The sequence below is a fragment of the Lemur catta genome, chromosome 23 (genome assembly GCF_020740605.2).
Source record: "Lemur catta isolate mLemCat1 chromosome 23, mLemCat1.pri, whole genome shotgun sequence".
In the NCBI taxonomy this organism is placed as follows: Eukaryota; Metazoa; Chordata; class Mammalia; order Primates; family Lemuridae; genus Lemur; species Lemur catta.
The window spans coordinates 14,113,268-14,126,089 of NC_059150.1; the positions used below are offsets into that span (position 1 = coordinate 14,113,268).

At 40.8% G+C, this 12,822-nt stretch overlaps 1 long non-coding RNA gene across 1 annotated transcript in view; it reads right to left on the reverse strand.

Annotated features, from left to right (window-relative positions):
- LOC123626786 overlaps positions 1-12,822 on the reverse strand; it is a 249,100-nt gene that overhangs the window by 38,837 nt on the left and 197,441 nt on the right. The window lies entirely within an intron of this gene.

Consider the following 12,822-nt stretch of genomic DNA (forward strand, 5'->3'; position numbering starts at 1 on the left):
ATAACTCACACACAGAAAACAATAAAAAATAACAAATGTTTCATTAAATTAGAAAGGATCATTTTGTTTTAAAAGTTTTTATTCTATTTTCGTAGTAAAACACCATGATCCCAAGGAATAAATTTTTTTTTCCTAGTGTGGCAGTCAATGTGCTAAATTTGAAGTTATCATGTAATTTACAAAAGAAGACATTCTATCGTATAATGGGGAACTTTTAGTGTGACTCTTGCAGCATTCAGACTAGAACATAATTTTGAACTCTGGCTTTATAGGATGATACTTCAGGGGCAAGTGTCATATCAGGTGTGCCCACCAAGGGGAAGACCCTGTCGCTGGAGATCTGTTTATTTTGCAGTTTCGAAGGGTAAGGGGCAGACTTTCTGATTTGGGCCCCTGAGAGCCCTAGATTTCTAATAAGAGCATTGACTTCTGTCCTAAAGGTTCCCTACGGGGTTTACACGTTATCTTTACCAGGGGAGAGAAAACGAGCCCCTAGTTAACAGAAATCATATTATGGGGAGTTTAGCTGTGATAGTTAAAGCAACGAGGGAACATGTTCCGTTCCTGCTATTCTCTGTATGGAAGCGAAAGTGGATGCCGGGGGGTTGGAAGACCCCAGGTTATACAAGTCAATTTTGTGACATTGTTCTTGAACCAGTTTGTACCAGCGGTATAGAAAGCAAAGAGAATGAGGAGAAATTAAATTCAGCGAAAGGACGAAGCAGTGGCAAGCTGATCTATGGCAACGAACACAGCACTGTCCTCATACTTTACAGCACTCAGCTATTACAGCAATTACAGCCAGCGTGGCTGAATTATTTAATCGTCCTCTCTACCACCACCCCCCCCCCGCCCCGCTTGGTATCTCTGGAACCAGAATGAAAGCCCACCTCCTCCCCCCACTCTTTGTGCTCTTAATATGTGATGGCCAGCCTTACCTCGTTTTAAGGTGATTTTCTTCAAATAAAGGTTACTGTGATTGGTCATTAACCATATTCAGTTTCTGCCCGCAGGAATAAAGTCCAAATTCCTTAGCTGCACATTTAAGACTAGTCACAGTCTGGTTCTAAGCTATCTACCCTTCCAAACTTCTTTTCTATGGTTTCTTTTGATATCTACCAGACTCAACAAACTATTTGCTGTTCGTGGAATAAACAAATACATATTCAACTTTCAAGATTTTTTTGTTTTTCATGCAGCCCTTGCTGCCTCGACTGCTCTCCCATCCATTTTCCTTCCTTTAACGGAATTTATTGAGCAAGCAATTGGCCGGGCGATATCACAGATAATGGAAATATATTGGTGGCCAAGTAGACGAAGTTCCTGAATTCAGAGAACTTACAATCCCCCCAAATCTAAAGCATCCTCTGAGCCTCCGTGATAATGGTCCCAATTCTGTATCAAATCATACTAACATTCTACAGTGTCTACTACAGTGCCAGGGCCCCATGGCAAACAGGAATCAATATGAACTTTAAAAATATGAATAAAATAAACTTTAAAGATAAATCTTAAGGAATTGTGTTGCTATTAAATATTCAGCCCCTTCAGTCATTCAGTTGTGTGTATCATTTGTCCTAGGCACAGTGTCCAGCAAGTAGTCAGTCACCAATACATCTTTGTTTAATTGTCAACATGAAAGGACATAGTTCCTGCCCTTGGGGAGCTTGCAATCTTATAGAGATGATAAGATGTAAACGAACAGGCAGGAAATACATACTAAAATGCTTATTGGAAAAACAACAATGGCCAGGAAAATGACTATGCTTCAAAGCAAAAGAAATACAGTTTATCTGTCTAGCGATTGCTCCTAAAAGGTGCATTTGAAGGAAGGCTGCCTTTATGATTACTTGGAGAATATAATGCACCCAACTGCAAGAATCAAAACTAATTTGAAATTATTTTCTAAATGCAATGTAATGTTTGATTCAATTAAAAGACATGCTACGATTTGGAATGGAGTCAAAACAACATATTATTCAACGATTCTGGAAAAGCTTTTCCAAAATGCATGCTGGCTTGAATTTATGGAAATGTTGACCTCCTGACCTGGAACAGAAGCAAGTGATTTTCATTATGTTTATACTGTGGATTTTTCTCATCTCTAATCCTGGTTTGCCAAATTGAGTATTCTGCTCCGATTATAACCTGTGTTCTGCTTGACTGTGGATCATCCTGCAAAAGCTGTAACTATGGGTCAGATCAGGAAACTATGATCTGGCAGGGAATTTCATTTCACAGACTCAGAAACCAAAAGGTACACGGTCTTAAAAAAAAAAAATAGATGCCTTAAAGCTAATGCTCAATTTCTCTCTTAAAGGTCTTCGGTCGTAACTCCCGAGTCAGATCATTTGTCCTGTAAATATTCCGAAAGAGTCTGAATCCACGAGACAAATGCAAAATGAACCAAGCCAGCCAGTTCGTACGGTAGCCTGAGCGAATCATCTCTATTTACACAGCCCCTCAATCAAATGCTTGGGCAGAGGAACTACGTTTATTTCTCCTGGTTGCATCTAATCTCTTTATTAAGTTTGTTGTCTTTACAGAGGAACTAACAGGCTATAACTTAAAAGCTATCCTCTTTTTCCTCCTGGCTTAAAATCTTATTTTTAGGAAAAGATCAGGGAGCTGGGGACTGGGGAAGGAGGGAGAAGGAGGAGAGCCATTACTGGCCAAACCAGCACATGTTCACCAGAGAACACGGTCAAGTGGTCAGGAGCAGCGCTGATGTTAATTAGCAATGAAATGAGGAATGAACCAGCATTAGCCCCGAGACTAATCAATGGGAAAATCACTCCAAGCAGCAGCTTAATGAAGTAGTATACAGCTGTTTATTTTTAGTCTGTTTTATCCTGATTCCACCCCCATCCCCATTAATTAAAAAAAAAAGATTTAAACTTGCTAAAATATATTTCTTTTCAAAGCCGGGTACCACTCTGATTTGTGTATTTCTATTATAACTTCCTATACTTATTTCTTTCAATTATGAGAATGAACCATAAAAATTAGGCTGGGTATAAACACCTGCCACATACCAGAAATATACCTTCTTAAAAAACCATCTTTTGATAGATAGTCATACTAGTTTTATTTTAGAAAACAGCATCACCTTTTTTTGAGATGTAAAACAGATTTAATTTTTTGCTACTGACAGCAAATCGGACTCTTCTCTCAACTGTTTTCAAGCGTGAGGAAAATTACTTACAAAATATTGTAGTTTGTTCCTCACCTTAAAAAATATGACTGTCATCTATCTAAGAGCAAGCTCATAAAGCCCATTAATTAAGACCTACTGATCTCTGGGGCTTTTTGATAGAAGGCACATCATGACATATAGAGGGATCCAAAACTAGAGGGCCAATTAAGGGGGAAAAAAAATCTTTGTCATTTTATCAGGATGGTGGAAAAAAAACCAGGGCAGTGAGTTTAAACAAAGTATAAGTCTCTTCTTGAGAATGTCTTCTTCAGCTCTAATTGGAAGATAAAGATTTCCTCTGAAGGATACAAATATTCTTCTACCTTAGCAAGTTCCAATGAACTAAAGAGACTTCTCAAATGAGCAAATCTTATGCACAACTCTGGAAATAAGCTTAGAGTCAACTTTTCCTCCTGATGATGGAGATGTTGCTAAGGCACATTCACTAGCTACAGTCCAGACAGACTTTAATTCAAATGTAATTTGTGGGAGGAGAGAGGCAAGAACAAGGGAAAAAGGGAACCAAAAAGAGCTCTTCTCCCATGCCTCCTTTTTCTCCCTCTTTCCCTCTTTCTACTCAATAATTGGAAAAGCAGCCTCATTCCCCTCATCATATACAAAAATTAGTGTTTGCAAAGTCTGTCCAAATGGAAAGCAGAACTTAACCATAAAGAACACAAACGATAAATAAGCTTCCTTGCTTTCTCTTTAACAAGAGATTCAAAATCCTAAGTAAAAGGTGAAGCGTCTCCTTTTACTCATTCTTCCACCAAGTCCAAGCATAAACACTGACTTTATTTATCAGTCATTGTCTCCAAACGGTAAGAGTATAAAAATGATTCTTTTTTTATGTCACATCAAGACCAATGACATATATGCATATTCTCTTCCAAAGTGCAAACCTTTACTCGTACCTGAAAAAAAATAAAGCTCTAAAATTTCAACAGATCGATGCTTAGGTTCATTGCTATTAATTGGGAAGAAAGAGGAGCTCGTGTTGCTGGAAGCATCTTTTGATAACGTGGCCTGAACATCACAATTGAAGGCCATTGCAATTTTTCAAGCATATTTTGCAAAGAATGAAGCATCTTGAGACAACGAAAACAAAACAAACAAACAAACAAACAAAAACAAACCCACGGCTAAATGCAAACCTGGGAGACAAGAGCACTCAGGTAATCCCCTTTATAGGTTGATTTGATAGCTCAAGGAAATCGAAACAAAGCACCAAGCACTAGAACACCAACAGCTGGTTGGGAAATTGCCGCAGATTGTTAGGGGGAACTGCAAACTAGAGATAGGCAATGAAAAGGTTAGAAATGATAGTTTAAAAAAGACAAATTACTCCAAAGACCATATTCTTTAAATCGCTGAAGCAAAACATGTTTATTCGATTTGTTTGTATGCCTATTACAAAAATGCTACTTTGGGATTCTAGGAACCCAGTCTGTCAATTTTTCAGTTTCTGCACTTTCATGGTTGCTTAGAGCTGTTTAATGCAAATACACTTCCAATAAGAGATTTCATGCCCCTAAATTACACCCAGTTAAAAGCGAATGAAAATGTAAGGTAAATAACTATAATCAGCCATATTATCTTTCTCCTGGCACCTCTCACTTTACAGGCATATTTAAAGACATCTCTGGGGTCCTATCCTTTTTAACAAGCAGCAGCGTATTTCCTGGAATATTACTTAAGATGCTGTGCAGTGAACATTACACAGGTTAAAATGTTACCTAGAGACCTAGAAAGAATTGCATCTGTTGCAGAGCCATTTTTTTTTTTTTTTTTTTTGCCACATTTTGGAATGTCTGAGAAGATGAAAGGGCATTTGCTGTGGAGGGGATGAAAAGAGATGAGAAGAGTTTAAGTTTGTCTTTTATGTTTTAAGTTCATTGATCAGCCGTTGTGAAGAGCATAGAAGTTTGAAAAGTAACCCTGGGAAGAAATGAATGAGGAAGAAAAGAAATGTACAAATGAGAAGGACCCACTGGATTTTCCATACAAAGAAACTACCTCTGAGTAAAACCACTAAATGACACTTGGAGTTGGGGGGACATGAGATGCTACTGACCATTTTTGCCTTCGATAACATTTTTTTGGGGGGCAGGGGCAGTAGTTTCTCAAACATCAGTGTGTCTAAGGATCACCTTGTGAAGTGTTTAAAATGCAGAGTCCTGAGCCACCCTGAGAGATCTGGATTAAAGAGATCAAGGAATCTGCATTTTTAACTAGCACTGCCAGTGAATTTGCGGACTACACTGAGAACATGGCTCTATGCTGTTAATAGCACACATATCTTCAAGAAATGACAAATGCCATTTCAAACAGACTTTCAACCCATTCATATAGGCTTCCCCTGAAAAGTACACAGTTATGACTTACAATCAAGTCTCCTGGAATATAATTAGCAAGGGAGCAAAGGGGAGCAGGAGATTAGAAGAAGAATCAATAAATGTCTCAAATATGTGAAATAATCTTGTTCATCCAAAATATAGGGAGGTGGTATTCTAACTGTCATCCCGGGGTTCAATTGCCTCCGTTCAATTTTAGGAAAACTGGTAATTATTTCTTTTGTGGGGGCCACAATTTCCGAAGAACCTGGTCATTTTAAATAGTGAGATACCACTCCACTATTGAAAGAGCAGCTACTGATTCAGTATTGCTGTACCCAGATGGGCAGCGTGGCAGATGGGAAGGGGGAGCTGGGTCTAAGTACAGTCACCTTCTGGCAGTGAGACCTGGGGCAGAGCCTAACTCCGGGCACACAGTAGGCATTGCTCCCCTGCACAATGAATATATCCTAGGCAAAAGCAGACTCTGGGCACACAGTAGGCATTGATTGCTCCCCTGCACAATGAATATATTCTAGGCAAAAGCAGATTTCTGCACAGTAAATATAACACCACCACTTCACAAATTATGAGGGTGAAATGAGATCACAAAGCTGGGACCTTACCATAGAGCCTGGAACATGAGAAGTGCAGAAAAAAAATCAGAGAAATCTGTTAGTCAAACCAAGCAACAGGACTTAAATTTCAGTGATGACTCAGTTTGCACCATTAATTTCCCAATTCAATTTATGAGATTGCTGTTCATTGTAAGTTGCTTAAGGAATCATTAAGATGTGACAGTGGAATGTGGGACCCATTTCATAGACTCTTAAGCCAAGACCACTATAGGAAGGTGGTACATGATGTGACCCCATTGACCAAGAGGAGTCAACAACTTTTAGACTCTGAAAGTGCGTTTGGATTTAATGATTATTTAGCATGTGGAATTTTTCCATAGAAACCAAATTATAAATGGAGCCTGGGTTTCTAGTTTATTCCATCAAAGACTATTTAACACCTAAATAAAGAAACTATTGTTTTTATGACAAAACATGTCTAGGGAGTACTAGGACACATCTTCTACTGCTGTCCCAAGTAGAAAGGAAGTCTCCTTAGTCAGGCAGTAGGAAAAGCCATTCAGCCCTGGCATCTTCAGCTCAACACAGTCCCACCAACTCAAGTGCTTCAGGAGTGGGACAGCACGTTCTCCCCTCTGGCAGGATCCTGGGTCACAGGCAGAGCTTCTAAGGTCTCCACAGAAGGAAGGTACAAAAGAGTGATCATCTGTGTGTATGTTGTTAATTTCCTTTTTAAAGAAAACATTTGGGATGCTTTCAGGAGATGAATGGTTACAGCTTTGTAGATAATAGCAAGAAAGTTCCAGGGCTTAGTACCAAAGACATGAATATCACCTGGATTTTGTTTCCATCTTAGTACTTAACCACTTGCATTTATAGCATTTGCTGGGACACATTGAATTTATCCACTGAATAAATATTCTTATTAGTGATCAGTTTTATAGACGATGTCCACAGTGTTTATATTCTTCAATACCATTGAGAAGTGACTTAAAAAAAAATGAGTTCATGCCATTACTTCTGATCCTTCAGCCACTACTTTTATCCTCAAAAACAAAGGCTTTGAAACAGGCTCAAAGGCAATGGATTGTCTGTGTAGGGCCGCTGAAGATGAGGGAAAGAGATGTGTAGTTTAGGCTTTGCAATTCTAGAAAACCTAGGAGATGATTTTGGAATTTCTCCCGGAACAGAATGTCTTCTTATGTTCCTCTCTGACTTCAATGTGTGAACACCTGAAGGGAATTATAGCCATGATGAAAGTTATAGGGGCTCTGCGTAAGCTCTCTTTCAGCGTGCTTTATTCCCCAACTGAATATAACGATGCAGTTACAAACCTCACATGGCACATACAGGAGCTGTCAGAGATACTCAGATGCTGACATTGATGTGCTTATGGAGGAAGATGGAGAAAGTTTGGCTAAAGCCCAAACAAAAGGTGGGTGGCAAAAGCAGCAGAAGCCAATTGGCCCATCCAGAAGGTGGGTCTGGCAGGTGCTGGTAGCCACAGTGGCCCAAAAGGTAGCTGGACTACCTGCCAGGTCTTGTCTGATGCCTACAGCTTGTATACCAGTCACTCATTGTACAGCAGAATACACTAGACAGGTGTTTCCCTTCATCTCTTTGCTTCTGTTAATTCAATAGTTTTGTCTTCTCTAAATGCTATCATAAAGCTGCTTAAGAAATCCAAATTAGCTTTTTTACCCTTCAGTCTCAGGAGCTTTTATAACCTCATTATAAAAGATTTAAATAATAAGCCCCGGAATGCCCCATAAATAAGCATTTGTTGCACTTACTATAGACTCCGATGGTCAGGAGCTACAGGAGAGAGTCAAAGAAGATGAGTTAAGTTATCTCAAATAATGTGCCAGGGCTTCTGGGTTGACAAAGCACAAATCTGGAATTTTAGAGCTTCGCAAAAGACAAACAAAAAACTCTAAATATTCAGGTTTAATACAGCATGCTTACTGTTTCTCCAGAAGGGTGGAGGAAGATATCGCCCACTCATGTTGGTATTCCGACTGCTGACATTGGGAAGCTCCAAGAATAAAGCAGCAAGGGGAACAGTGATCCCAGAAGCAGTTTAAGAATTGAGCAAAATTATATCTGGAGTGTGGATGCATGTGTGTGTGTGCGTGTGTGTGTGCATGTGTGCGCACACGTGTGTGTATTTGGTCTGCTTTGTGGGGAAGACATTTGACCTACCGTATAAATTTTATCCTAAGCTGTACACCACATTATCTCAAACTTTTATATGAAGAGTTAGCCTCACGTTTTATCTCTTGGTCCCAAATCATAAGGACCTTGACACTTTAAGGAGTGGACCAAGGGTAGATTATATAATAAAATTTTAAACCACGGCAGCTTGATCCCCTTTAGTTACACTAAGGGCTCACAGGTAATCATAATACATTTACTCTATCTGTATCTTTAAATTGCAAAGTGTACACTGGAGAGAACTCCAGGACATGTAACCATATCCACTTCTCGTGAATCTCAGATAATGACTATGAAGAGAAATAGCAGAAGTTAGAAGTGCACTAAGGGTGTCACATTGCCAAGTGAAATAAGCTCGTAGAATATTCTTGCAGGAAGCCCAAATTTCTCACTAGTTTCCAGCTGTCAAACCAGAGGAAACTAACGCTAGACCGTGGGAAGCATTTCCAGGTCCACTGCTGCTGGGGTTTGCTTTTGAATCCTGTGATTATGAATGTATCTACATTAGGAAAACAAGATTGGAATTGAAAAAGTACATGGAAGGGGGCTGGGAGAGCAAAAAAAAAAAAAAATTCATCTACCTTATTGTGCATGGATAGTGGTGGGTAGGGGGTGGGTGTAGAATTAGAGAGTCAGAAGCCAGAAATGCCCCTGGGAGTTTACGTGGTTCTCCAAGCAAAGCTATATTCAATCCACCTAGAAACTATTAATTTCCTTTCCTGAACTTCCTGACTACATAGGGTACTGTATCTGCTTCCAAGAGATTCTTCTCCATATGTAACTCAAGGCATCCCTCATGCTTCTAAAATTTGACTGTATTCTCTTTAGCAGTGTAGCTGTATTCCCAAAAAATAATCAGAGATAAAGCGCCTATCAATGCTTCTTTTTATACCTAAAGTCCATCAGCATGATCTTCACAAGACTTATCTCCTAACTGCCACTTCTTAAACTTCAAATTTCTGACTTATCTCTTCATTCACTGTATCAGTCTTATATTGTGGTCCAGGATGGTTTTGACCTTGAAAATAATAATAATCATTTCTGCCTCCATGAGAAAAGAGAGAGGAGAAACCACGAAGTCTTCTCTGTCCCTCCCTCCTGTGCATCTGCCCCCACACCCCTCAGCCCTGGACCTATTCCTAACACCTTCTAGAACTTAGTAGCGAGCTCATGAAGATTCCCATCTCTTCTGAGACTTCCACCAGCTAAAGAAGCATGAGAGCTTTTGAAACGGTTCTGTGGCTACATATTGAACACAGTACTAATGGCCGAAACAATACTCAGTACCAAGGCCGCTCTGCCCCATGGAACGTGCTGACATAGTACCTGACTACGTGTATGGCACTGGATCTGCTGGATCTGCCTGCCTCTTTAGCGACGGTCTCTACTGTTGACACATTTGGCCCGTGGTCCACGGTGATCGCCGGCCAAGTGAACTTCATTCTGCTTCCACGTCCCCCTTGTCGAAACCATACAAAGCTGTCTTTGTTTCATCCGGCATTTTTATGAATGGGCTTTGTGTGAAGAGCGCAGTGCTGGGGTTGCTTTCATAGCCTGATTTTCAGGGATCACTCATGCATAATTGTATGCATGGGTTTGTTTGCATGTTTGTGTGTATATGTATACATGTTGCTCTGAGCTTTGTAAAACATACCTGGAAGTGTGTGCATTCTTATTCTCTAGCTCAGTCCATTGTGTGTCCAGGGCCCATGTTATCTAGCATACATCACCAGTGGTACACAATGCTGCACTGTGGCGAAGCCCTGTCACAGGAAATACCTACAGGAGACATTACCCAGCATGTAATTCTTCATGGAGTGCTTTTTTGAAAGACAATCACTTCTGCAGCACCAGGCCAATCTCTTTTTTAAGCTAGGCAGAGAGATGCATGTGTGTTTGTGTGTTGGCAGCTGTATGTGCACATATGTGTGTGGTTGCGTGTGCACGTGTGTGCATGTGTATGGGGGAAGTACGGAGGAAAGAATGGAAAGAACAAGATTATAGGTCTCGGTGATCTGATTGGTGAGTTGAAAGGAATGGAGGGCGCGAGCATGATTCACAGAGGGAATAGCAGGCAGTGGAACCCTGCACAGCTGGTCCCTGCTGGCCCGTATACTCAGGGGATAGACTGAACCTCATTTGCAGAAATACACAGAGGCGCAGAAGAGAAAAATCCACCATGAAGAGTAAGAAGGGCCTTGGGGAATTGGGGATGAGGACAGTGGATGTCCTGGTTCAACTAAGTGCCACTCACACACCATCTCCACCAAACATCCTCCGCAGCGCTGGAAGTATGCTATCGGGTACTAATTATTATTTGTTAAAAAGACAAGAGGTAACTCTACACAGGATCCAATCATGGTCTTGCTTGGGCACTTGAGTATTTGTCTCAAGGAAAGCACACAGCCCAAAGCACAAGGAAAGGAGCCAGTGGAACCCGATGCAAAGAGCCAGGGTTCGAATCTCCACCAGGGGCACATTACCGAACCTGGTGACAGTTCAGTTTCCTTACCTGCAAAACAACGATAGTAATCGTGCCTACCTTGCAGGGTTCCTGTAAGTATTACAGATAATTTTTTAAAAAGCCCCTGGCACAAAGGGACTCGGTAAGTAGTAACTCTTATGAAAATGCAAGAGGGCTACGGTATTTATCGCAGATGCAATCACTACTGCCCTCGATGGATAGTTAGATTTAATTTCTTAAATCTCTAAACAAGATAAACAACAGTCCCTCTCATGAATGACATACTGCAGCTTACATTCGTAAAATAATTCAGACGGTTCTACCTACGGATGAGACGGTTCTGTCAGAGACAAGTAGCTTCATCAAACCCTCTGTTGCACTTCAAAGTTTATGGAATATTCTGGTAAATGTAGCGTGAGATTGCTAAAATTAAACAAAGTCATTAAAAAGCATACTCAGTGTCTGTTATAAACAGAAACAGATCCTTTTCTCCTAAAGATACTTCTTTTTTTCCCCTCTTCTTATCTCTTTACTGCTGGGAACTGCTGAGCTTAACAAAGTCAACTTGGTTTTATTTATCAGAGTGAGCTCAGGAAGCCCTAAGAGGGGAGCAGCCCAGACCCCAGATATGCGATGCTCAACGAGAAGCCCAGAAGACGGTTTAATGCCTGCAACCCCCTCCGCTGCTGCGCGATCATTAGGCAGGCTCGGATTTTCGAAACACAAACGGGTCATCTGCATTTTACACGGCTACAAAGCCCCGCCATGGCCTGGAAGTTTACTACAAGACATTCTGGGGCTCTAAGCGGTTTCTGCGATCTTAGCACTGAGCAGAGATAGGAAGCATACACATAACCGAATGCCACCCTCTTCTCAACTGCTCAAGGAAAATCCCTCACCCAAAATGAGATTAAGGGCCCAGTGCAGATAACTGCCCGTGACATGCTTTCAATGCCAGCCAACACAAAATAGCATTTTCTTTCATTCAAACTAGAATCATTTCAGAATTCTTGCGAAAGGCCCACAGAGGCTGAATTTTTCTTCATACTCTATATAAAGCAAGATTAGCCAAGCATATTAAAGATCCAAGGGATACTACAGGGAGAGTTACTTCAGTGAACTTTTAAGGTTTGCAACACACTGTCTGGAAACAGATACTCATGGCTGTCACACACACACAATGCATCGCACACGCCTTACTTAGGGCGACAAAGCTGAATGCAAGCAGGTCTCCGCTTACCTGCCAACCCCAAGTCCACACATTCCTTCAATCACTAGGCTCCAGTTGTGTCGCTCTTTTTTTTCTGTTCCTTGAACCAGATGGGCCCATGCCCACCTCAAGGCCTTTGCACTTGCTCTTCCATCTGCCTAGAACATTCCACCCTCAAACCTTCACAGGGTCACCACTTACAGTGCAAGCCTTCTCTGACTGTCCTGCTGTCCCCTACCATGTTATTCTCTTCCTAACACTTACTGCCCACCAGAATCCCACAGTCTTCTTTGTATACTTACTTACTAACAGAACACCTCCCCCGGATTTTTAGGTCTGTGAGTGCTTGGACCCTGTTTGTCTCATTGTCACCACTGTAGCCCAGCCTTGGTAGCAGTGCTTGGAAATTAGTAGACTCCCAACAAATATTTATTAAAGGAACGTTAATTACAACACATCTACTATATTTGTTCAAGAAGTGTCTGAAAGACTCCTGTGTAGAAACAATTCGAACATAAGCACAGTATGTCCTAGAGAGTAATAAAACATCAGAGTTTCTTAAACTTCATATTTCAGACATTTTCCTAGTTTGAACTCACTGTCTGTTTGAACTCTCCCTTTCTGTTATATATGCACTCCATTCCATTTGATTTATGCAAACTGAAACAGAAAAACTGTCAAATGCTAGATAAATATCAGATACCACAATCCGGGGTGTTGCTGACAGTTTTACATCCTTAGCATCATTGTGAAGCAGCAGAATATTCTCCTGGAAAAGTCTCAGCCTCCAGGGTGAAGCGGAGAGAGAGGCTCCGTCATGACATGGA